Source organism: Rhinoraja longicauda, chromosome 12 (assembly GCF_053455715.1).
Source record: "Rhinoraja longicauda isolate Sanriku21f chromosome 12, sRhiLon1.1, whole genome shotgun sequence".
Taxonomy (NCBI): domain Eukaryota; kingdom Metazoa; phylum Chordata; class Chondrichthyes; order Rajiformes; family Arhynchobatidae; genus Rhinoraja; species Rhinoraja longicauda.
In genome coordinates this window covers 49,630,165-49,653,620 of record NC_135964.1, presented here as the reverse complement: position 1 = coordinate 49,653,620, position 23,456 = coordinate 49,630,165, and positions in this window count along the sequence as shown.

Genomic DNA, 23,456 nt, shown 5'->3' with positions numbered 1-23,456 from the left:
CACCGCCATTCATTGGATCATGGCTGATCATCCACAATCAGTAACCGGTCAGTGCAGACTCGGTGGGCCGAAGGGCCTGCGTCCACGCTGTATCTCGACACTAAACCTGGCATCATGTTTGGCACGGACATTCATCAATGTCTCACTGTTCCTGTGCGGTAATGATTCTACGTACTATGTTCTCAACGTTATCTCTTTATTAAGATTGCTATTTTAGGGAAGATAATATTAAGGTATTTTGTGATAAGTATAAATAGACAATAGACAATAGATAATAGACAATAGGTGCAGGAGGAGGCCATTCGTCCCTTCGAGCCAGCACCGCCATTCAATGTGATCATGGCTGATCATTCTCAAGCAGTAACCCGTTCCTGCCTTCTCCCCATACCCCTGACTCCACTATCCTTAAGAGCTCTATCTAGCTCTCTCTTGAATGCATTCAGAGAATTGGCCTCTGCTGCCTTCTGAGGCAGAGAATTCCACAGATTCACAACTCTGACTGAAAAGGTTTTTCCTCATCTCAGTTCTAAATGGCCTACCCCTTATTCTTAAACTGTGCCCCTTGTTCTGGACTCCCCCAGTCAGGGGGTATGGGGAGAAGGCAGGAACGGGGTACTGATTGAGAATGATCAGCCATGATCACATTGAATGGCGGTGCTGGCTCGAAGGGCCGAATGGCCCTCCTCCTGCACCTATTGTCTATTCTCTATTGTCTATTGCTCGAGGTTCCAGCACCTGCAGTTCGTTGTGGCTCCGTCCTAATCTCCATCATGGCTGGCCATGTTTTAACTAAATGCACAGAGTCTCTTGCCCAGAGTAGAGGAATCGAGTACCAGAGGACATAGGTTTAAGGTGAAAGGGAAAAGATTTGATAGGAATCTGAGGGGTGACTTTTTTCCACACAAAGGGTGGTGGGTGTATGGAACGAGCTGCCAGAGGAGGTAGTTGGGGCAGGGACTATTCCCAACGTTTAAGAAACAGTTAGACTAGGTACATGGACGGGGCAGGTTTGGAGGGATATGGACCAAGCGCAGGCAGGTGGAACTAGTGTAGCTGGGACATGTTGGCCGCTGTGGGCAAGTTGGGTCGAAGGCCTTGTTTCACGCTGTTTCATGGCTCTGCGACTGGTGGGATCTATGGAGAGTAGGAATGGGTGACGTTTCGGGTCAAGAAGGTTCTGAAGAAGGGTCTCCATGTGAAAGGGATTCACCCAGAGATGCCGCCTCCAGAGATGCCGCCTGTCCCACTGAAGTTACTCCAGCATTTTGTGTTCTAAGACATAAAAGTGCTGGAGTAACTCAGCGGTCAAACAGGAACCCTGGAGGACACGGATAGACAGTGTTTTAGGACGAGACCCTTCTTCAGATCTTAAGCCTAGAACCAGACTGACCAGGAGCGTCACCTATCCAGAGATGCTTCTTGACCCGCTAAATTACTCCAGCACTTGTGTCTTCCTTTGTGTAAACCAACATCTGCAGTTCCTCTCGTCTCCGAGTTATTAGAATCATAGAGTCGTAGAGTGATACAGTGTGGAAACAGGCCCTTCGGGCCCAACTCGCCCACACCAGCCAACAATGTCCAGCTACACTAGCCCCACTTGCCTGCGCTTGGCCCATATCCCTCCAAACCTGTCCAACTGTTCCTAAAACGATGGGGATAGTCCCAGATTCAACTACCTCCTCTGGCAGCTCGTTCCGTACACCCACCACCCACTGCGTGAAAAAGTTACCCCCTCAGGTTTCCTATTAAATCTTTTCCCCTTCACCTTAAACCCATGTCCTCTGGTCCTCGATTCACTTACTCTGGGCAAGAAACATAGAAAATAGGTGCAGGAGTAGGCCATTCGGCCCTTCGAGCCTGCACCGCCATTCAATATGATCATGGCTGATCATCCAACTCAGTATCCCGTACCTGCCTTCTCTCCATACCCCCTGATCCCTTTAGCCACAAGGGCCACATCTAACTCCCTCTTAAATATAGCCATGAACTGGCCTCAACTACCTTCTGTGGCAGAGAATTCCACAGATTCACCACTCTCTGTGTGAAAAAAACTTTCTCATCTCGTCCTAAAAGACTTCCCCCTTATCCTTAAACTGTGACCCCTTGTTCTGGACTTCCCAACATCGGGAACAATCTTCCTGCATCCAGCCTGTCCAACCCCTTAAGAATTTTGTAAGTTTCTATAAGATCCCCCCTCAATCTTCTAAATTCCAGCGAGTACAAGCCGAGTCTATCCAGTTTTTCTTCATATGAAAGTCCTGCCATCCCAGGAATCAATCTGGGGAACCTTCTCTGTACTCCCTCTATGGCAAGAATGTCTTTCCTCAGATTAGGAGACCAAAACTGTACGCAATACTCCAGTGTGGTCTCACCAATGCCCTGTACAACTGCAGCAGAACCTCCCTGCTCCTATACTCAAATCCCCTCGCTATGAATGCCAAGTTGACGTCACTGCCCCACGCTCCACGTGACCTCTATAAGATCTCCCCTCATCCTCCTGCGCTCCATGGAATAGAGACCCAGCCTGCTCAACCTCTCCCTATAGCTCACACCCTCTAGTCCTGGCACCATCCTCGTAAATCTTTTCTGAACCCTTTCAAGCTTGGTTCGTTATTCATTCTCTCCGTGGGCCGCAGGGTTATCGGGTGCTTGGTGTGGGGGCTGCACTATTGTGCTCAGGGGAGACAGATAAGGGGCAGGAGGGGTTGGGTTGCGGAGATGGGCGAATGAACAGCTATGCTTGGAGCTGACGGCTTTGCGGGAGGGTGGTGGCGTGGGTAGAGTGGGTGAGGTAGCACACCGGTGGGGACAGCGGTAGATTTGCTGCCTCGCAGCGCCAGAGGCCCGCGTTCGATCCCGATCCACGGGTGCTGCCTGCACGGAGTTCGTACTGTACGTTCTCCCCGTGACCCGCGTGGGTTTTTGCTCCGGGTGCTCCGGTTTTCTCCCACACTCCAAAGACCGTGTGTCTTTGTAGGTCAAACTGGCTTCCGTAAGAAATGTAAAATGCCCCCCCCCCCCCCAGTGACCCGAATGGGTAGTGTTAGCGTGCGGGGATCGCTGGTCGGTGCGGACCCGGTGGGCCGAAGGGGCTTTTTTCCGAGCTGTACCCCAACCCAAACTGAACAGCTGAAGGATGAGACACTGAAACACAACAACTTAATCCAGAAAGCTTCCATGCAGTGTTATTTAATTATCAGAATGATTCTTTATTGCTTTGCGATTGTTATATTTGCAGTATTTACGAATTCGGTGGTTTATATGAATAAAATAATGTCATTTTCATTCCCATTTTTAAAAACGCAGCCGACGCAACAATGGTGCATAGAGATGTCTCCCATTTCCCCCAGGCACTCTTTGAATTAATGAACCTGCCTCCTTGCCCAGGCTTATTCAGACATTTTGTTGAAGAGCAATTCTTTAGAATATTTTTAGAGCAAATGAGAATCCTGCTCTGCACTCGACAGTCTAGCCGAACGTCTTCAGTGTCAAATCCACAACGTTCCTTCCATCTGAAGGTAGGCACAGAATGCTGGAGTAACTCAGCGGGACAGGCAGCATCTCTGGAGAGAAGGAACGGGTGACGCGACCCTTCTACACACCTTGGAGAGTTGTGAATCTGTGGAACTCTCCGCCACAGAAGGCGGTGGAGGCCAATTCACTGGATGTTTTCAAGAGAGAGTTAGATTTGGGCTCTTAGGGCTAACGGAATCAAGGGATATGGGGAGAAAGCAGGAACGGGGGGATTTGGTTTTGATTTTGGAACTGATTTTGGATGATCGGCCACGATCGTATTGAATGGCGGTGCTGGCTCGAAGTGCCGAATGGCCTACTCCTGCACCTATTTTTCTATGTTTCTATCCAGAGATGCTGCCTGGCCCATTGAGTTACTCCAGCATTTCGTTTCTATCTTCGATACACCAGCATCTGCAGTTCTTTCCTTTCCCTGTATATCTCTCTCCTTTCGCTCTGCCCATTGCACTTGAGCTTGGCTTGAATGTGTGCACGTACAATATTATCTCACCTGATTAGGCAGCATGCAAACACCAAGCTTTTCGCTCTACTTTGGTACATGTGACAACAATAAAGCTAAACCCTTGGACTGAGCGATCGTTCCACTGGACACCTACTGTACAGTCAGTCCGCCTAGGCCTACGCGACCCCCAGTTGCCAAACATTTCAACTCCCCCTCCCCATTCCCACACTGACCTTTCTGTCCTGGGCCTCCTCCACTGTTAGAGTGAGGCCCAGCGCAAATTGGAGGAACAGCATCTCATATTTCGCTTGGGCAGCTTACAGCCAGCGGTATGAGTTTTGATTTCTTAAAGTTCAAGTAACCTCTCTCTCTCTCTCTCTCTCTTCTCTCTCTCTCTCTCTCTCTCTCTCTCTCTCTCTCTCTCTCTCTCTCTCTCTCTCTCTCTCTCTCTCTCTCTCTCTCTCTCTCTCTCTCTCTCTCTCTCTCTCTCTCTCTCTCTCTCTCTCTCTCTCTCTCTCTCTCTCTCTCTCTCTCTCTTCTCTCCTCTCTCTCTCTCTCTCTCTCTCCTCTCTCTCTCTCTCTCCTCTCTCTCTCTCTCTCTCTCTCCTCTCTCTCTCTCTCTCTCTCTCTCTCTCCACCACCTACTTCTCCGACCAGTTTCACTGCCCCTCAGCCAACAATGAACCATTCTGCGGTACATTTCCTTATCATTTAGAAGGATGAGAGGAGACCTTATCGAAACATATAAGATTATTAAGGGGTTGGACACACAAGAGGCAGGGAAACATGTTCCAATGTCCAGAACCAGGGGCCACAGTTTACGAATAAGGGGTAGGCCATTTAGAACGGAGATGAGGATAAAACATTTTCAGTCAGAGAGTTGTGAATCTGTGGAATTCTCTGCCTCAGAAGGCAGTGGAGGCCAATCTCTGAATGCATTCAAGAGAGAGCTAGATAGAGCTCTTAAGGATAGCGGAGGTATTTATTCACAAAATGCTGGAGTAACTCAGCAGGTCAGGCAGCTACTCAGGAGAGAAGGAATGGGCGACGTTTCGGGTCGAGACCCTTCTTCAGAAGGCAGGAACGGGGTACTGATTGTGAATGATCAGCCATGATCACATTGAATGGCGGTGCCTGGCTCGAAGGCTGAATGGCCTCCTCCTGCACCTATTGTCTATTGTCTATTGTCTGCTTTGTTCTGTCATTTTCACACCTTACCCATCCATATCTCCGGACTCCCCCCCTTCCAACTCTCAGTCTGAAGAAAGGTCTCGACTCTAATTGCAAGTAACCCTTGCCACCCTCTTTCTCCTCCTTCGCTCCCCCATCCGAGTTACCTTGCTAGTTTCACTGCTTCTTTCCCCCCTCCATCATCCTTCTTCCATGGCCAACAATGACAAATGCGGGCTCCACTTTTCTTGAGTCGTCACCAGTGCCGGCTCAGATTTGTTCTGTACCTTTTCATACGTCTAGTTCCCGCTCCCCTGACCCTCAGCTCTGAAAAAGGGTCTCGACCCGAAACAAACGTCACCCATTTCTTTTCTCCAGAGATGCTTCCTGCCCCGCTGAGTTACTCCAGCGTTTTGAGCCTATTTTAGGTTTTGGGAGGGATATGGACCCAAACGCGGGCAGGTGGGGACTAGTGTAGCTGGGGCATGTTGGCCGGTGTGGGCAAGTTGGGCCGAAGGGCCTGTTTCCACACTGTATCACTCTACGACTATGCAGGGCACCCACGTATCCACAAAAAGGGCAACCATGGTCGTGTGTGGGCTTGGACAGATATATATATCCACACATATATATATATATATAGATGGTGGGTATTAGATATAGACATAGAAACATAGAAAATAGGTGCAGGAGTAGGCCATTTGGCCCTTCGAGCCTGCACCGCCATTCAATATGATCATGGCTGATCATCCAACTCAGTATCCCGTACCTGCCTACTCTCCATACCCTCTGATCCCTTTAGCCACAAGGGCCACATCTAACTCCCTCTTAAATATAGCCAATGAACTGGCCTCAACTACCTTCTGTGGCAGAGAATTCCACAGACTCACCACAGATCTTAGGGCTAACGGAATCAAGGGATATGGGGAGAAAACAAGAACGGGGTACTGATTTTGGATGATCAGCCACGTCATATTGAATGGCGGTGCTGCCCCGAAGGGCCGAAAGGCCTACTCATGCACCTGTTTTCTATGTTTCTATGTTTTGTGTCTATCCGTTTGTTTTTCTCTCTTTCGTACCATCCACACATTCCTAGATCGTGCAAGAAAACATCGAAGGATATTAAAGGGAGGGGCCAATTGATTTTCAGATCTGATCAATGATAGGTATCTGAATCAGGGGCATTAATTTAGTTTAGTTTAGAGATGCATCATGGAACAGATCCTTCGGCCCACCGGGTCCACGCTGGCCATCGATCACCGTTCACACACTAATAGAATTGGCTATTTCTCTTTCTCACCCACTCCCTGAACACGAGGGGCAACGTCACAAAGGTCAGTTAACCCACAAACCTGCCTACCTTCGGGATGTGGGAGGAAACCGGAGCACCCCGAGAAAACCCACCGGTCACAGGGAAATACGTGGAGACTCCACGCAGGCAGTACCGAGGTCAGGATCGAACCCGGGTCTCTGGGCAGGTGGCAGGGAAGGAAAGGCATAGAGAGATATTGCCCCAATTGCAGGCAGGTGGGACTAGCGTAGTTTGGCATCTTGGGCTGCAGGGGCAGGTTGGGCTGAAGGGCCTGTTTCCGTACTGTATCACTCTATGTCTGACTCTATCAGAGTCCTGACACAAAACGTTGTCTGTCCATTTCCCTCAACACAAAAAAACATGAAGTGCTGGAGTAACTCAGAGGTTCAAAGTGCTGGAGTAACTCAGCGGGTCAAAGTGCTGGAGTAACTCAGCGGGTCAAAGTGCTGGAGTAACTCAGCGGGTCAAAGTGCTGGAGTACTCAGCAGGTCAAAGTGCTGGAGTAACTCAGCGGTCAAAGTGCTGGAGTAACTCAGCAGGTCAAAGTGCTGGAGTAACTCAGCGGGTCAAAGTGCTGGAGTAACTCAGTGGATCAAAGTGCTGGAGTAACTCAGCAGGTCAAAGTTGTGGAGTAACTCAGCCGGTCAAAGTGCTGGAGTAACTCAGCAGGTCAAAGTGCTGGAGTAACTCAGCGGGTCAAAGTGCTGGAGTAACTCAATGGGTCAATGTGCTGGAGTAACTCAGTGGGTCAAAGTGCTGGAGTAACTCAGCGGGTCAGACAGCATCTGTGGAGAACATGGATAGGTGACATTTCAGGTAGGGGTCCTTCTTCAGATGGTAATATCAGAACCTCTCTCATACTCCCTTCTATGCATCCACGTTCTCCACAGATGCTGCCTGACCCACTGAGTTACTCAAGCACCTGGTAGATTACTTGTGTTCCTTTTTTTAGCTCCAAACCTTGCTGCAACAAGAGATGGCAAACGTGTTTCCCTTAAAAGCTTGCTGGATGCTGGTTTACACCAAAGATAGGCCCAAAATGCTGGAGCAACTCAGCGGGTCAGGCAGCATCTCTGGAGAGAAGGAATGGCTGACGTCTCGGGGCTGAAGAAGGGCCTCGACCCGAAGCGTTACCCATTCCTTCCCTCCAGAGATGCTGCCTGTCCCGCTGAGCGACTCCAGCATTTTGTGTCCCTGTTCCCTTTAAAAGCTTATTGGTCTTATTGCATTTGTTTTGATCTTGCATCACTTGTTAAAGACTGAGACGTGCCTAAGTGTCTCTGCAATGTAAATCTATTATTGTATTTCATGGAATATCTCAATGTCTTCTTCCATGCTTCGTTGCTTCCACTTTTCCCCTCTCTGTCTGTTTGTTGAGATTCGTTTCAACTTATTTATTAATTCTGTTCCACTCCAGTTTCTTTGATCTCGGCTATTAGACGACAGATGCCGTAAGGAAATAACTGCAGATGCTGGTACAAATCGAAGGTATTTATTTCACAAGATGCTGGAGTAACTCAGTAGGCCAGGCAGCATCTCAGGAGAGAAGGAATGGGCGACGTTTCGGGTCGAGACCCTTCTCCAGACTAACAGATGCTGGGCATTTTGAAATAGACGTGGTCGATGAGGATAAAGGTACTCGATGGATAATAGACAATAGAAAATAGACAATAGACAATAGACAATAGACAATAGACAATAGACAATAGACAATAGGTGCAGGAGGAGGCCATTCGGCCCTTCGAGACAGCACCACCATTCAATGTGATCATGGCTGATCATTCTCAATCAGTACCCCGTTCCTGCCTTCTCCCCATACCCCCTGACTCCGCTATCCTTAAGAGCTCTATCTAGCTCTCTCTTGAAAGCATTCAGAGAATTGACCTCCACTGCCTTCTGAGGCAGAGAATTCCACAGATTTACAACTCTCTGACTGAAAAGGTTTTTCCTCTTCTCTGTTCTAAATGACCTACCCCTTATTCTTAAACTGGGGCCCCTGGTTCTGGACTCCCCCAACATTGGGAACATGTTTCCTGCCTCTAGTGTGTACAACCCCTTAATAATCTTATAAGAAAATAACTGCAGATGCTGGTACAAATCGATTTATTCACAAAATGCTGGAGTAACTCAGCAGGTCAGGCAGCATCTTGGGAGAGAAGGAATGGGTGACGTTTTGGGTCGAGACCCTTCTTCAGACTGATGTCAGGGGGGCGGGACAAAGGAAGGATATAGGTGGAGACAGGAAGATAGAGGGAGATCTGGGAAGGGGGAGGGGAAGAGAGGGACAGAGGAACTATCTAAAGTTGGAGAAGTCGATGTTCATACCACTGGGCTGCAAACTGCCCAGGCGAAATATGAGGTGCTGTTCCTCCAATTTCCGGTGGGCCAACTGACTGCATTGGTGCTACCTCTTGCACCCATGCAGAACTCACTGACTTCATACACTTCACCTCCAATTTCCATCCTGCCCTTAAATATACCTGGACTATCTCCGACATCTCCCTCCCGTTTCTGGACCTCACCATCTCCATCACAGGAGACAGACTAGTGACGGACATTTACTATAAACCCACCGACTCGCACAGCTATCTGGACTACACTTCTTCCCACCTGGTCCCCTGCAAAAAGTCTATCCCCTACTCCCAATTCCTCCGTCTACGCCGCATCTGCGCCCGGGATGAGGTGTTTCACACTAGGGCTTCCGAGATGTCCTCGTTCTTCAGGAAATGGGGCCTTCCCCTCCTCCATTATAGATGAGGCTCTCACTAGGGTCTCTTCTACATCCCGCAGCTCCACTCTTGCTCCCCCTCCCCCCACTCGCAACAAGGACAGAATCCCCCTCGTTCTCACCTTCCACCCCACCAGCCAGCGGATCCAACATATCATCCACCAACATTTCCGTCACCTACAACGGGACCCCACCACTGGCCATATCTTCCCATCCCCTCCCCTCTCTGCATTCTGCAGAGACCGTTCCCTCCATAACTCCCTGGTCCACTCGTCCCTTCCTACCCAAACCACCCCAACCCAGGGCACTTTCCCCTGCAACCGCACGAGATGCAACACCTGTCCCTTTACCTCCCCCCTCAACTCCATCCAAGGACCCAAACAGTCTTTCCAGGTGAGACAAAGGTTCACCTGCACCTCCTCCAACCTCATCTATTGCATCCGCTGCTCTAGATGTCAACTCATTTACATCGGCGAAACCAAGCGCAGGCTCGGCGATCGCTTCGCTGAACACCTGCGCTCGGTCCGCATTGACCAAACTGATCTCCCGGTGGCCGAGCACTTCAACTCCCCCTCCCATTCCCAGTCTGACCTTTCTGTCATGGGCCTCCTCCAGTGCCATAGTGAGGCCCACCGGAAATTGGAGGAACAGCACCTCATATTTCGCCTGGGCAGTTTGCAGCCCAGTGGTATGAACATCGACTTCTCCAACTTTAGATAGTTCCTCTGTCCCTCTCTTCCCCTCCCCCTTCCCAGTTCTCCCTCTATCTTCCTGTCTCCACCTATATCCTTCCTTTGTCCCGCCCCCCTGACATCAGTCTGAAGAAGGGTCTCGACCCGAAACGTCACCCATTCCTTCTCTCCCGAGATGCTGCCTGACCTGCTGAGTTACTCCAGCATTTTGTGAATAAATACCTTAATAATCTTATATGTTTCGATAAGATCTCCTCTCATCCTTCTAAATTCCAGTGTATACAAGCCCAGTCGCTCCAGTCTTTCATCATACGACAGTCCCGCCATTCCGGGAATTAACCTAGTAAAGCTACGCTGCACGCCCTCAATAGCAAGAATATCCTTCCTCAAATTTGGAGACCAAAATGCACACAGTACTCCAGTGTGGTCTCACCGGGGTCCTGTGTGACCTAGGGAGCCTCTTCAGCGCACAGGCAAGAAACAGGTAGGCATGGCTCCCTGCTACACACTCTCCCTTTGGGTCAGGAGATCACAGGTTCAAGGCTCACCCTTGACTCTCAAAAACAAAATCCAACCTGACATGACTGCTTAGTTTAGGAAGGACCTGCAGATGCTGGTTTAAGGTGCAGATAGACACAAAATGCTGGAGTAACTCAGCGGCTCGGGCAGCATCTGCAGAGAGAAGTATGAAGAAAGGGTCTCGACCCGAAACGTCACCCATTCCTTCTCTCCAGAGATGCTGCCTGTCCCGCTGAGTTACTCCAGCGTTGTGTGTCTATCTTTGATTGTTTCGTTTAGTTTAGAGATACAGCGCAGACCGCAGGCCCTTCGGCCCACCGAGTCCACGCCGACCGGTGATCCCCGCACTATCCTACGCACGCTCGGGACAATTTACATTTACACCAAGCCGATTAACCTCCGAACCTGGAGTGTGGGAGGAACCCGAAGATCTCGGAGAAAACCCACACAGGTCACGGGGAGAACGTACAAACTCCGTACAGACGGCATCCGTAGTCAGGATCGAACCCGGGTCTCTGGCGCTGTAAGGCAGCAACTCTACCGCTGTGCCACCGTGCCGTTAATAATTGTATGCTTGGAAAATTACAAAAGCCTCAAATTTCCTTCAGTGCTCCTTTCCTGAGGTCACCTGTTGCCGGCCCAGATTTGTTCTGGCCTTTTCCACCTTGAGTTTATTTTCTCCCCCACCCGCCTTTCCCAACCCAACCTTTCCTCTCAGTCTGAAGAAAAGTTCCGACCCGAAATGTCACCGATCCTTTTTCTCCAGAGATGACCCTCTGAGTTACTCCAGCATTTTGTATCTATCTTTGGTGTAAACCAGCTTCTGCAGTTCCATCTTACACATCTTAAACATGGTGCAGGAAAGTGCTAGTCTAGGGTAGGGTTGCCAACTGTCCCGTATTAGCCGGGACGTCCCGTATATTGGAGTAAATTGGTTTATCCCATACTACCCTTGTCCCGTATTAGGCCCGGGGGACGGTGTAGGCCCAGACACTTTAGACCCGGACACTGGAGACTCGGGGGCCACTGTAGGCCCGGAGCCATGGGTGCTGCCTAATGGAGGTTGCGTAGCAACCCGCCTCACGGCCCGGGCGGCCGCCATTGGTGGAGTGGGAGCACGTGTCCGCTGGCTGGGTGAGGTCACGCGGGGCGGCGACGTCACCTTTTGTCCCTTATTTGGGAGTGAGGAAGTTGGCAACCCGAGTTTAGGGAACGATTGCCGGTCGGCCTGGACGCGATGGGCCGAAGGGCCTGTTTGCCGCGCTGCATCTCTGAAGACTGCCTGCGTATCACACAGTACCAACGAGACCTGGCACTATTTCTTAGCGCGAAGAATCTGGGCATCCCTGCTTTTGTACCAGAGTTTCAGAAGTGGAGGATCTGTAATGAACATACTTCCTTCATGAATATATAATTTTTTTCTCAATGGTCTCCCATCTACCAAAGAAAGATCCTGTTAATCCTGAAGGATTATGTGCTTTGACCAGTTCACCCTTTAATAGGATTAATGCCACTGAGAGTCCTCGTGACTGCTTTGTTGAATTTAATTTCATCTTCAACAGAGACATTTCTTGTGGCAGTGGGAGCAAGATATTTAAAGCAAGCATACTTGTTTGCCAGGTGAGCAGATATCAGCGATGCGGTAGGTTCCAACTTCCAAAACACTCCTCAGATCATAAGGTCAGAAGTGATAGGAGCAGAATCAGGCCGCTCGGCCCATCCAGTCTACTCCGCCATTCAATCGTGGCTAATCTATCTCTCCCACCTGACCCCATTCTCCTGCCTTCTCCCCACAACCCCCAACACCCGTACTCGTCTATCTCTGCCTCAAACATATCCACTGACTTGGCCTCCTCAGCCGTCTGTGGCAAAGAATTCCACAGATTCACCGCCCTCTGACTAAAGAAATTCCCCCTCATCTCCTTCCTAAAGGAACGTCCTTTAATTCTGAGGCTGCGCCCTCTAGTCCTAGTGGTCACAGGCAAAGATACTAGAGGAAAAAGAAAGACTACTCGACCCTAAAAACTGTAGCACGTCACGGCGCCATTTTAGTAGGCAGAAACTTGCAGAAACATTTTAAAAGAGAAATAACAAAAATCTGTGAATTGATGGATGAGATATATTCTGCATTTTTATGGTATCATCACACACACTGTTCCCCCAAAACACTGATTACACTGCGAGAGGCAGAGCGAACGGCGGGTTTTGCTTACTAAAATGGCGGCCGTTCCGCTCCATGGAGCACTACACTTCAGTAGAGGTGATTTTGACAGAGTGGTCCATCTTGCTCCTCTAGTATCTTTGGTCACAGGGCAAGTGACTAGTTACCCTCAAGGGCATCTCCGGCAGCAAGCAAACCCCTACCGCCTGACCCATTCTACCCAGCAGGTGGACATGCTGCTTTACAGCGCTTACAGTGCCAGGGACCCGGGTTCAATCCCGACAATGGGCGCCGTCTATAGGGAGTTTTTTACGTTCTCCCTGTGACCTCGTGGGTTTTCTCCGGGTGCTCCGGTTTCCTCCCACACTCCCAAAACGGCGGCACGCTGGCGCGGCGGTAGAGTCGCTGCCTTACAGCGAATGCAGCGCCGGAGTCCCGGGTTCGATCCCGACTGCGGGCGCCGTCTGTACGGAGTTTGTACTTGCTCCCCGTGACCTGCGTGGGTTCCCTCCGATACGTTCGGTTTCCTCCCACACTCCAAAGACGTGCAGGTACGTAGGTTAATTTGGCTTGGCAAATGTAAAAACTGTCCCTAGAAGGGTATAGGATAGTGTTAGTGTGCGGGGATCGCTGGTCGGCAAGGACCCGGTGGGCCGAAAGGGCCTGTTTCCGCGCTGTATCTCTAAACTAAACTCTCAAATCGTGCAGGCTTGTAGGCTAATTGGCTTCTGTAAATTGTACATTGTTTCTGGTGTGTAGGATAGTGTTAGTGTACGGAGTTGATCGCTGGTCGGCATTTTCCGCGCTGTATCTCTAAAGTCTCAAGGTTTAAGGATTAAAAGTTGCATGACCGACACAGACGCAAACATACCCGCACCACACAGAATATCACACTTGCAATCATACAATCAACACGCACAATTAACACATGCACATATATACATGCACACTAGGGTTGCCAACTGTCCCGTATTAGCCAGGACATCCCGTATTTTGGGCTAAATTGGTTTGTCCCGTACGGGACCGCCCTTGTCCCGTATTAGTAGGGTTGCCAACTTCCTCACTCCCAAAGAAGGGACAAGGGATGATGTCACCGCCCCGTGCCCCACGTGACCTCACCCAGCCAGCGGCCATGTGCTCCCGCTCCACCAATGGCGGCCGCCCGGGCCCTTCATAACAAGAGGAATTGAGTATAGGAGCAAAGAGGTCCTTCTGCAGTTGTACAGGGCCCTAGTGAGACCACACCTGGAGTACTGTGTGCAGTTTTGTTCTCCAAATGTGAGGAAGGATATTCTTGCTATTGAGGGCGTGCAGCATAGGTTTACTAGGTTAATTCCCGGTATGGCGGGACTGTCATATGTTGAAAGACTGGAGCAACTAGGCTTGTAAAACACTGGAATTTAGAAGGATGAGAGGAGATCTTATCGAAACGTATAAGATTATTAAGGGGTTGGACACGTTAGAGGCAGGAAATATGTTCCCAATGTTGGGGGAGTCTAGAACAAGGAGTCACAGTTTAAGAATAAGGGGTAGGCCATTTAGAACTGAGACGAGGAAAAACTTTTTCAGTCAGAGAGTTGTGAATCTATGGAATTCACTGCCTCAGAAGGCAGTGGAGGCCAATTCTCTGAATGCATTCGAGAGCTAGATAGAGCTCTTAAGGATAGCGGAGTCAGGGGGTATGTGGAGAAGGGAGGAACGGGCTACTGATTGAGAATGATCAGCCATGATCACATTGAATGGCGGTGCTGGCTCGAAGGGCCGAATGGCCTCCTCCTGCACCTATTGTCTATTGTCTATTTTCCAGATAGAAATTTCTCAGCGACAGCTGGCTTGTCGCCAGGTATCGTAGCTTATTGCGGGCGCTGTCTGTCGCACGCTGTCCCCAGGTTCGCTAGGTTGTCGCAGATGCGTTTAGAAGCACGTAATATTAAATTAAGAAAAGGCATTTGAAGATACCAGAAGATAGTTTTGTTTAACCAATTTATTTACATTTAAATGTCAGGACATTTGACAGGTAGATTGAAGTCGACAGTTTGACAGTCAGGTAAGCGTGGGAATTTCGCGATGTTTCCGAAGACGGTGTAATCTCTTAGCCAGGTGCTAGTTTCACAAAAAAAGTAACTTGTATCGACCTGACTCGGCATTGTCATGGTCATTGTCGTGGTCATTGTCGTGGTCATTGTCGTGGTCATTGTGGTGGTCATTGTCATGGTCATTGTCATGGTCATTGTGGTGGTCATTGTCATGGTCATTGTCGTGGTCATTGTCGTGGTCATTGTGGTGGTCATTGTGGTGGTCGTTGTCGTGGTCATTGTCGTGGTCATTGTGGTGGTCATTGTCGTGGTCATTGTCGTGGTCATTGTCGTGGTCATTGTCATGGTCATTGTCATGGTCGTTGTGGTGGTCATTGTCGTGGTCATTGTCGTGGTCATTGTCGTGGTCATTGTCGTGGTCATTGTCGTGTTCATTGTCGTGGTCATTGTCATGGTCGTTGTCATGGTCGTTGTCGTGGTCATTGTCGTGGTCATTGTCGTGGTCATTGTCGTGGTCATTGTCGTGGTCATTGCCGTGGTCATTGTCGTGGTCATTGTCGTGGTCATTGTCGTGGTCATTGTCATGGTCATTGTCGTGGTCATTGTCGTGGTCATTGTCGTGGTCATTGTCGTGGTCATTGTCGTGGTCATTGTCGTGGTCATTGTCGTGGTCATTGTCATCGGGTAAAAGAAAACATCGGCGATCTGCTACGACTTTGACAGTCGCCGGCAGTCGCCTTAAATATCGTGTAACTGTGACAGGCCCTTTAACTCCAGCATTTTGCGTCTTTCTGTATTTGCAGTTCATAGAGTCGTAGAGTGATACAGGGTGGAAAAGGTTTTTTCTCACCTCAGTTTTAAATAGCCTCCCCTTTATTCTTGGACTGCGGCTCCTGGTTCTGGACTCCCCCAACGTTGGGAACATTTTTTCCCCCCCCTGTGTGGGAGGAAACCGAAGATCTCGGAGAAAACCCACGCAGGTCACGTACAGAAGAGAGCACCCCGTGGTCGGGATCGAACCGTAGGTCTCTGGCGCTGTGACCGCTGTGAGGCAGCAACTCTACCGCTGTGCCACCGTGCCCATAAAGGCCGCAAGAGGAAGCGGGAGGAGAGCTAGTGGGGACGGAAGCCGGAGATGAAGCCTCATTGGCAGACGGATGATTCATCTACCGGGTGGTATAGTTGGATCTCGGGATGTACAAGACAGGTAGGCCCAAGGGAGCACTGAGTGAAAGTAAACACAGGCAGGGAGAAGAATAATGTGACAGAGAGGGACAGGGAGGGATGTCGACAGGCTGCAGCTGAGACCAAGATAAACCGTTTTCCGCCCGTCAGTATGCTTAGTTTTTACATTTATTTTTTGGAGATACAGCTGGAAAACAGGCCCTTTGGCCCACTGAGACCATGCCGACCATCGAGTACACTAGTTCTATCCCACACACTAGGGACTATGTAGATACAGCTCTCAGGGCTAACGGAATCAAGGGATACGGGGAGAAAGCAAGAACGTGGTCCTGATTTAGGAAGATCAGTCCAGAACCAGGGGGCCACACGGTCTAAGAATAAAGGGGAGGCCGTTTAAAACTGAGGTGAGAAGGAACATTTTCACCCAGAGAGTTGTGAATTTGTGGAATTCTCTGCCGCAGAGGGCAGTGGAGGCCAATTCACTGGATGAATTTAGAAGAGAGTTAGATAGAGCTCCAGGGGCTAGTGGAATCAAGGGATATGGGGAGAAGGCAGGCACGGGTTACTGATTGTGGATGATCAGGCATGATCACAATGAATGGTGGTGCTGGCTCGAAGGGCCAAATGGCCTCCTCCTGCACCTGTTTTCAATGTTTCTATCATATGGAATGACGGTGCTGGCTAGTAAGGCCGAATGGCCTCCTCCTGCACCTATTTTCTATGTTTCTAATTTACAATTTTACCAAAGCCAATGACCCTCCACACCTGTACGTGTTTGGAGTGTGGGAGACTTTGGAGATACATTGTGGAAACAGACCTATCGGCCCACTGAGTCCATGCCTGTTCTCAAAGACTATCCGACACACTGGGGGAAATTTACAGAAGACAATCAACCTGCAAAGCAGCACGCCTTTGCAATGTGGGAGGCCCCCACCTGGGGGCGCTGCACGATCGCTGCCTCGCCTACAGTCTGTCTGTCCATTTCAAACTTTTTTTGTTATTTTTGGTAAGTTTTAAAAGTTTGGGTTAATGTTCTCTGGTTTGTTTTATGTGGTGGGTGGGCGGGGAGGGGGGGGGTGTCAGGGGAAACTTTTTTTCAATCTCTTACCTTGCCGGAGATCCGATTGTTTTCCGGATCGTATCTCCGGTCGCTCTGCGGCCTAACGTCGTGGAGCTGGAGGCCGTGCCTGGGACTGACTTTGAGCCCCACCGCGGGGCCGTGGACTTACCATCTGAGCGTGCAATCCCTTGCCTGGGATCGACGCTCCAACTACGGACATATAACATCAAGGAGCTCGCAGTCTCGGGTTGAGAACGAGGTCGGGAAGCTCCAAAAGCCGCACGATGTTCGACAAGCCCCGACCCGGTGTCCGATCGCCCGGCACGGGGGAGCTGAGATCCCCCCCCGATGCAGGAGCTGGATCGCCCCGATGAGGAAGGCCCAAACGCCGCCGGCTACGGGAGTCAAGATCGTCCCGTCAACGGAAGGTTCGAGGCCCCCGACCGCTGGAGGACAAGTAAGGGAATAGATGGAACTTTTTTTCGCCTTCCATCACAGTGAGGGATGTGGAGGAGTCACTGTGGTGGATTTCATGTTAAAATGTATTGTGTGCGTCCTGTTGCTTTTTATTGTTATGACTGTGGAATTCTCTGCCTCAGAAGGCAGTGGAGGCCAATTCTCTGAATGCATTCAAGAGAGAGCTAGATAGGGCTCTTAAGGATAGCGGAGTCAGTGGGTATGGGGAGAAGGCAGGAACGGGGTACTGATTGAGAATGATCAGCCATGATCACATTGAATGGCGGTGCTGGCTCGAAGGGCCGAATGGCCTCCTCCTGCACCTATTGTCTATTGTCTATTGCTTCAGCTACCCAGGCCGGCACGGTGGCTCAGCTGGTACAGTTGCTGCCTCACAGCGCCAGAGACCCGAGTTTGACCCTGACCTCGGTTGCTCTTTGTGTGGACTTTGCGGGTTCTTCCTGTGACCGTGTGGGTTTCCTCCAGGCGCTCCGAATTCCTCCACGTCACAAGGACATACTGGTCGGGAGGATAATTGGCCCTCTTTAAATCCCCCAGTTTGGTAGAGTTGCTGCCTTACAGCACCAGAGACCCGGGTTCCATCCTGACTACGGGCGCCGTCTGTACGGAGTTTGTAAGTTCTCCCCGTGACCTGCGAGGGTTTTCTCCGAGATCTTCGGTTTCCTCCCACACTCCAACGACGTACAGGTTTGTCGGTTAATTGTCTTGGTATAAATGTGAAAAATTGTCCCTTCAATAGTCAATAGTCAATAGTCAATAGTCAATAGTCAATAGTCAATAGTCAATTTATTTGTCACACACACATAAATGTGCAGTGAAATGAAAAATTACCCGCAGTTCAACAATAAGACCAATAAAAATAAGCAATAAAAATATGCAATAACACATACAATCACAAACCAACACCAAACAAAAGAAACATCCATCACAGTGAGTCTCCTCCAGTCACCTCCTCACTGTGATGGAAAGCCTTGCGCGTGTAGGATAGTTTTAATCAATAGGTAGATACTTTATTGAGCGGTCACGGTGGCGCAGCGGTAGAGTTGCTGCCTTACAGCCAATGCAGCGCCGGAGACCCGGGTTCGATCCCGACTACGGCGCCGCCTGTACGGAGTTCGTACGTTCTCCCCGTGACCTGCGTGGGTTTTCTCCGAGAACTTCGGTTTCCTCCCATACTCCAAAGGCGTGCAGGTTTGGCTTGGTATAATTGTAAATTGTCCCGTGTGTGTGTCGGATAGTGTTAGTGTGCGAGGATCGCCTGTCGGTGCGGACTCGGTGGGCTGCCTCACTAAACTAAACTAAACTATGAAGGTGAGTGGTAGAATCTGGCGGCCAATTGCTGAGACTGTGGTGGGACAAAAGGGGATGAATGTAGGATTACCGTAGCCATGGGTGTCAATGAATGCTGAATAGTGTGTATCTGACAGGTTGGTAGTGTCCCTGACTCAATGAATTTATGCCTTTATCTGCCAGATTCTCCCATCCCAACATAACATTTTTACTTTAGATTATTATTTTTTTAGATTTAGAGATACAGCGCGGAAACAGGCCCTTCGGCCCACCGGGTCCGCGCCGCCCAGCGATCCCCGCACACTAACACTGTCCTACACCCACGAGGGACAATTTTTACATTTGCACAGCCAATTAAGCTACATACCTGCACGTCTTTGGAGTGTGGGAGGAAACCGAAGATCTCGGAGAAAACCCACGCAGGTCACGGGGAGAACGTACAAACTCCGTACGGACGGCGCCCGTAGTCAGGATCGAACCTGAGTCTCCGGCGCTGCATTCGCTGTAAGGCGGCAACTCTACCGCTGCGCCACCGTGCCGCACGTATTACAAACCATATCATTACCAGCTTCCTTAAAATAGCAATCTTAATAACAGGTCCTTTGGCCCGTACCAAACATGATGGGGCAAGTGTGTCCAAACTAAAAACTAAACCACAATGTTTCGTCAACAATCGATGGCCAAGAACTGCAGATGCTGCTTTAAATCGAAGATAGACACAGAATGCTGGAGTAACTCAGCGGGACATGCAGCCTCTCTGGAGGGAAGGAATGGGTGACGTTTCGGACCAAGACCATCTGAAGAAGGCTCTCGACCCGAAACGTCACCCATTCCTTCTCTCCAGAGATGCTGCCTGTCCCGCTGAGTTACTCCAGCTTTTTGTATCTATCTTCCATTGACATGGCCTGCACAATCTTCTGTGGCAAAGAATTCCACAGTTACACCTCCCTCTGACTAATGAAATTCCTTCTCATCTCCTTCTTAAGGAAACATCCTTTAATTCTGAGGCTGTGACCTCTAGTCCTAGACTCTCCCACCAGTGGAAACATCCTAGCCACATCCACTCTCACCAAGCCTTTCACTATTCTGTACGTTTCAATGAGGTCCCCCCCTCATTCTTCTAAACTCCAGCGAGTACAGGCCCAGTGACGTCAAACGCTCATCGTAAGTTAACCCACTCATCCCAGGGATCATTCTTGTAAACCTCCTCTGGACCCTCTCCAGGGATAGCACATCCTTCATAGAAACATAGAAACATAGAAAATAGGTGCAGGAGTAGGCCATTCGGCCCTTCGAGCCTGCACCGCCATTCAATATTTTCATGGCTGATCATCCAACTCAGTATCCCGTACCTGCCTTCTCTCCATACCCCCTGATCCCTTTAGCCACAAGGGCCACATCTAACTCCCTCTTAAATATAGCCAATGAACTGGCCTCAACTACCTTCTATGGCAGAGAATTCCACAGATTCACCACTCTCTGGGGACCAAAATTGCTCACACTACTCCAAATGCGGCCTGACCAGTGCCTTACAACATAGAATAACGTAGAACTGGTGTGAACGGGTGACCGACGGTCAGCATGGACTCGGTGGGCAGAAGGGCATGTTTCCAAGCTGTGTCGGGTCATGTTATAAGGAATAGGAGTAGAATTAGGCCATTCGGCCAATCGAGTCTACTCCGCCATTCAATCGTGGCTGATCTATCTCTCCCTCCTAACCCCGTTCTCCTGCCTTCTCCCCCATATCCTCTGACACCTGCACTGATCAAGAACCTCCAAACTAAGTATCTCCAAACTAAAAACTAAACCACAATGATTCGCCAACAATAGAATCTAAAGATTTCCCTCTTCAGCAGAAGAGGGCAGAGGTGGGGGAAACACTGCCTAAAGAACTCTGCTACCCCTTAATCCAGGGTCCGAAGAAGGGTCTCGACCCAAAACGTCACCCATTCCTTCTCTCCACAGATGCTGCCTGTCCCGCTGATTTACTCCAGCATTTTCTTGCCATTGAGGGCGTGCAGCGTAGGTTTACTAGGTTAATTCCCGGAATGGCGGGACTATCATATGTTGAAAGACTGGAGCGACTAGGCTTGTATACACTGGAATTTGGAAGGATGAGAGGAGATCTTATCGAAACGTGTAAGATTATTAAGGGGTTGGACACGTTAGAGGCAGGAAACATGTTCCCAATGTTGGGGGAGTCCAGAACCAGGGGCCACAGTTTAAGAATAAGGGGTGGGCCATTTAGAACTGAGATGAGGAAAAACTTTTTCAGTCGGAGAGTTGTAAATCTGTGGAATTCTCTGGCTCAGAAGGCAGTGGAGGCCAATTCTCTGAATGCATTCAAGAGAGAGCTAGATAGAGCTCTTAAGGATAGCGGAGTCAGGGGGTATGGGGAGAAGTCAGGAACGGGGTACTGATTGAGAATGTCCAGCATCACATTGAATGGCAGTGCTGGCTCGAAGGGCCGAAGGGCCGAAAGGCCTCCTCCTGCGCCTATTGTCTATTGTCTAAAAACGAAACCACAATGATTCGTCAACAAGAGAATCTAAAGATTTCCCTCTTCAGCAGAAGAAGGGAGGGGTGGGGGAAACACTGCCTAAAAAACTCTGCTACCCCTTAATCCAGGATCTGAAGAAGGGTCTCGACCCGAAACGTCACCCATTCCTTCTCTCCAGAGATGCTGCCTGACTCAGCTGAGTTACTCCAGCATTTTGTGTCCATCCTCAATGTACCAGAGGACTGAAATACTGGCTGCCACCTTCAGAGGGCAGTATTGTTACCAACAACATAATCCCTGTTGTCAACCTAAACTACACCAGTCATTTTATCAACATGAATTATTGTGTTTAGATCTCTATTTCCAATAAACTGGCGCTGAGAGAATTAAATCCATAAAACAATACTAAGTTGTAATATCCAAGCTAGTTCTCAAGGTTATTATGGTAGCTCCACTTTCAGGAATATTAGCATTTCATATATTGTTACCCAGGCGACATTATTAAACTCAGATCTGTTTTTGTTCTTTCCTTCCTCCATTTGTCTAGACTTGACATTCTCTCATATTCTCTCTCTCCCTCCCTCACACACACACACTAGAAATGGGAATTTCAATATACTGTCTCGCACACATTTTGTTTGTCATTCATCTTCTGTCTTTCATCCAAATCTCCACGTGTAAGAAAGACTCACAACAAAAAAGGCATGGAGTAACTGTTCCCTAGTGTGTGTAGGGAGGGTAGTGTTAATGTGCGGGGATCGCTGGTCGGCACGGACTCGGTGGGCCGAAGGGCCTGTGTCCGCGCTGTATCTCCAAACTGAACGAAACGAAACGATCAAAGGTTGACGCAAAATGCTGGAGTAACTCAGCGGGACAGGCAGCGTCTCTGGAGAGAAGGATTGGGTGACGTTGCGGGTCTGAAGAAGGGTCTCGAGCCGAAAGGTTACCCATTCCTGCTAACCCAGAGATGCTGCCTGTCCCGCTGAGTTACTCCAGCGTGTTGTGTCAATCACTGGAATAACTCAGTGAGCCTGGCAGCATCTGTGGAGAAAAGGAATAGGTGACGTTTCTGGACCAGACCTTTCTTCAGACTGAGAGTCAGGGGAGAGGGGAATGGGATATGCAAACGGTACTTAGGAGAAATGAGTGGAAGATATGCAAATAAATAACGATCGTCAAGGAAATGTTGGGCAACTTGTAGGAAGGAAATGCAGATGCTGGTCTATACCAAAGATTTTTTTTAGATTTAGATTTAGAGACACAGCGCTGAAACAGGCCCTTCGGCCCACCGAGTCCGCGCCGCCCAGCGATCCCCGCACATCAACACTATCCTACACACACTAGGGGCAATTTTTTTTTTTTTTTAACATATTACCCAGTCAATTAACCTACATATATGTCTTTGGAGTGTGGGAGGAAACCGAAGATCTCGGAGAAAACCCACGCAGGTCACGGGGAGAACGTACAAACTCCGTACAGACGGTGCCCGTAGTCAGGATCGAACCTGAGTCTCCGGCGCTGCATTCGCTGTAAGGCAGCAACTCTACCGCTGCGCCACCGTGCCGCTAAAGATAGAAACAAAACGCTGGAGTAACTCAGCAGGTCAGGCAGCATCTCTGGAGAGACGGACTAAATGACGTTGTCATCTTCATCAGACCAAGGAGTTGAAGGGTCTGGACCTGAAACATCACCTCGTCCTTTTCTCCAGAGATGCTGCCTTGATCCGCTGAGTTACTCCATCATTTGGTGTCTGTCTTTAATGCTTTTGTTCCACACCTTCTACCACCATCTCTGGATAGAAGGAAAGGGTGACGTTTCAGGTCGAGGCCCTTCCTTCAGATTGGTGGTGAAGTCAAACTCACTTGAAAGTCAAAGTCACCACCAATTTCCATCCTGCACTCAAATTCACTTGGACCATCTCCGACACCCTCCTCCCCTTTCTTGATCTGACAGTCTCCATCACAGGAGATAGACTACCGACTGACGTCTATTACAAACTCAGTGTAAGAAAATAACTGCAGATGCTGGTACAAATCGAAGGTATTTATTCACAAAATGCTGGAGTAACTCAGCAGGTCAGGCAGCATCTCAGGAGAGAAGGAATGGGCGACATTTCGGGTCGATTACAAACTCGCTGACTCCCATAACTATCTCGACGACACTTCTTCCCACCCTGCTTCCTGCAAAGACTCTGTCCCCTGCTCCCAGTTCCTCCGACCGTGCCGCATCTGCGCCCAGGATGAGGTGTTCCACACGAGAACATCCGAGATGTCCTCGTTCTTCGGGGAGCGGGGGTTCCTCTCTCCCATCATAGATGAGGCCCTCACTCGTGTCTCCTCGGTACCCCGCA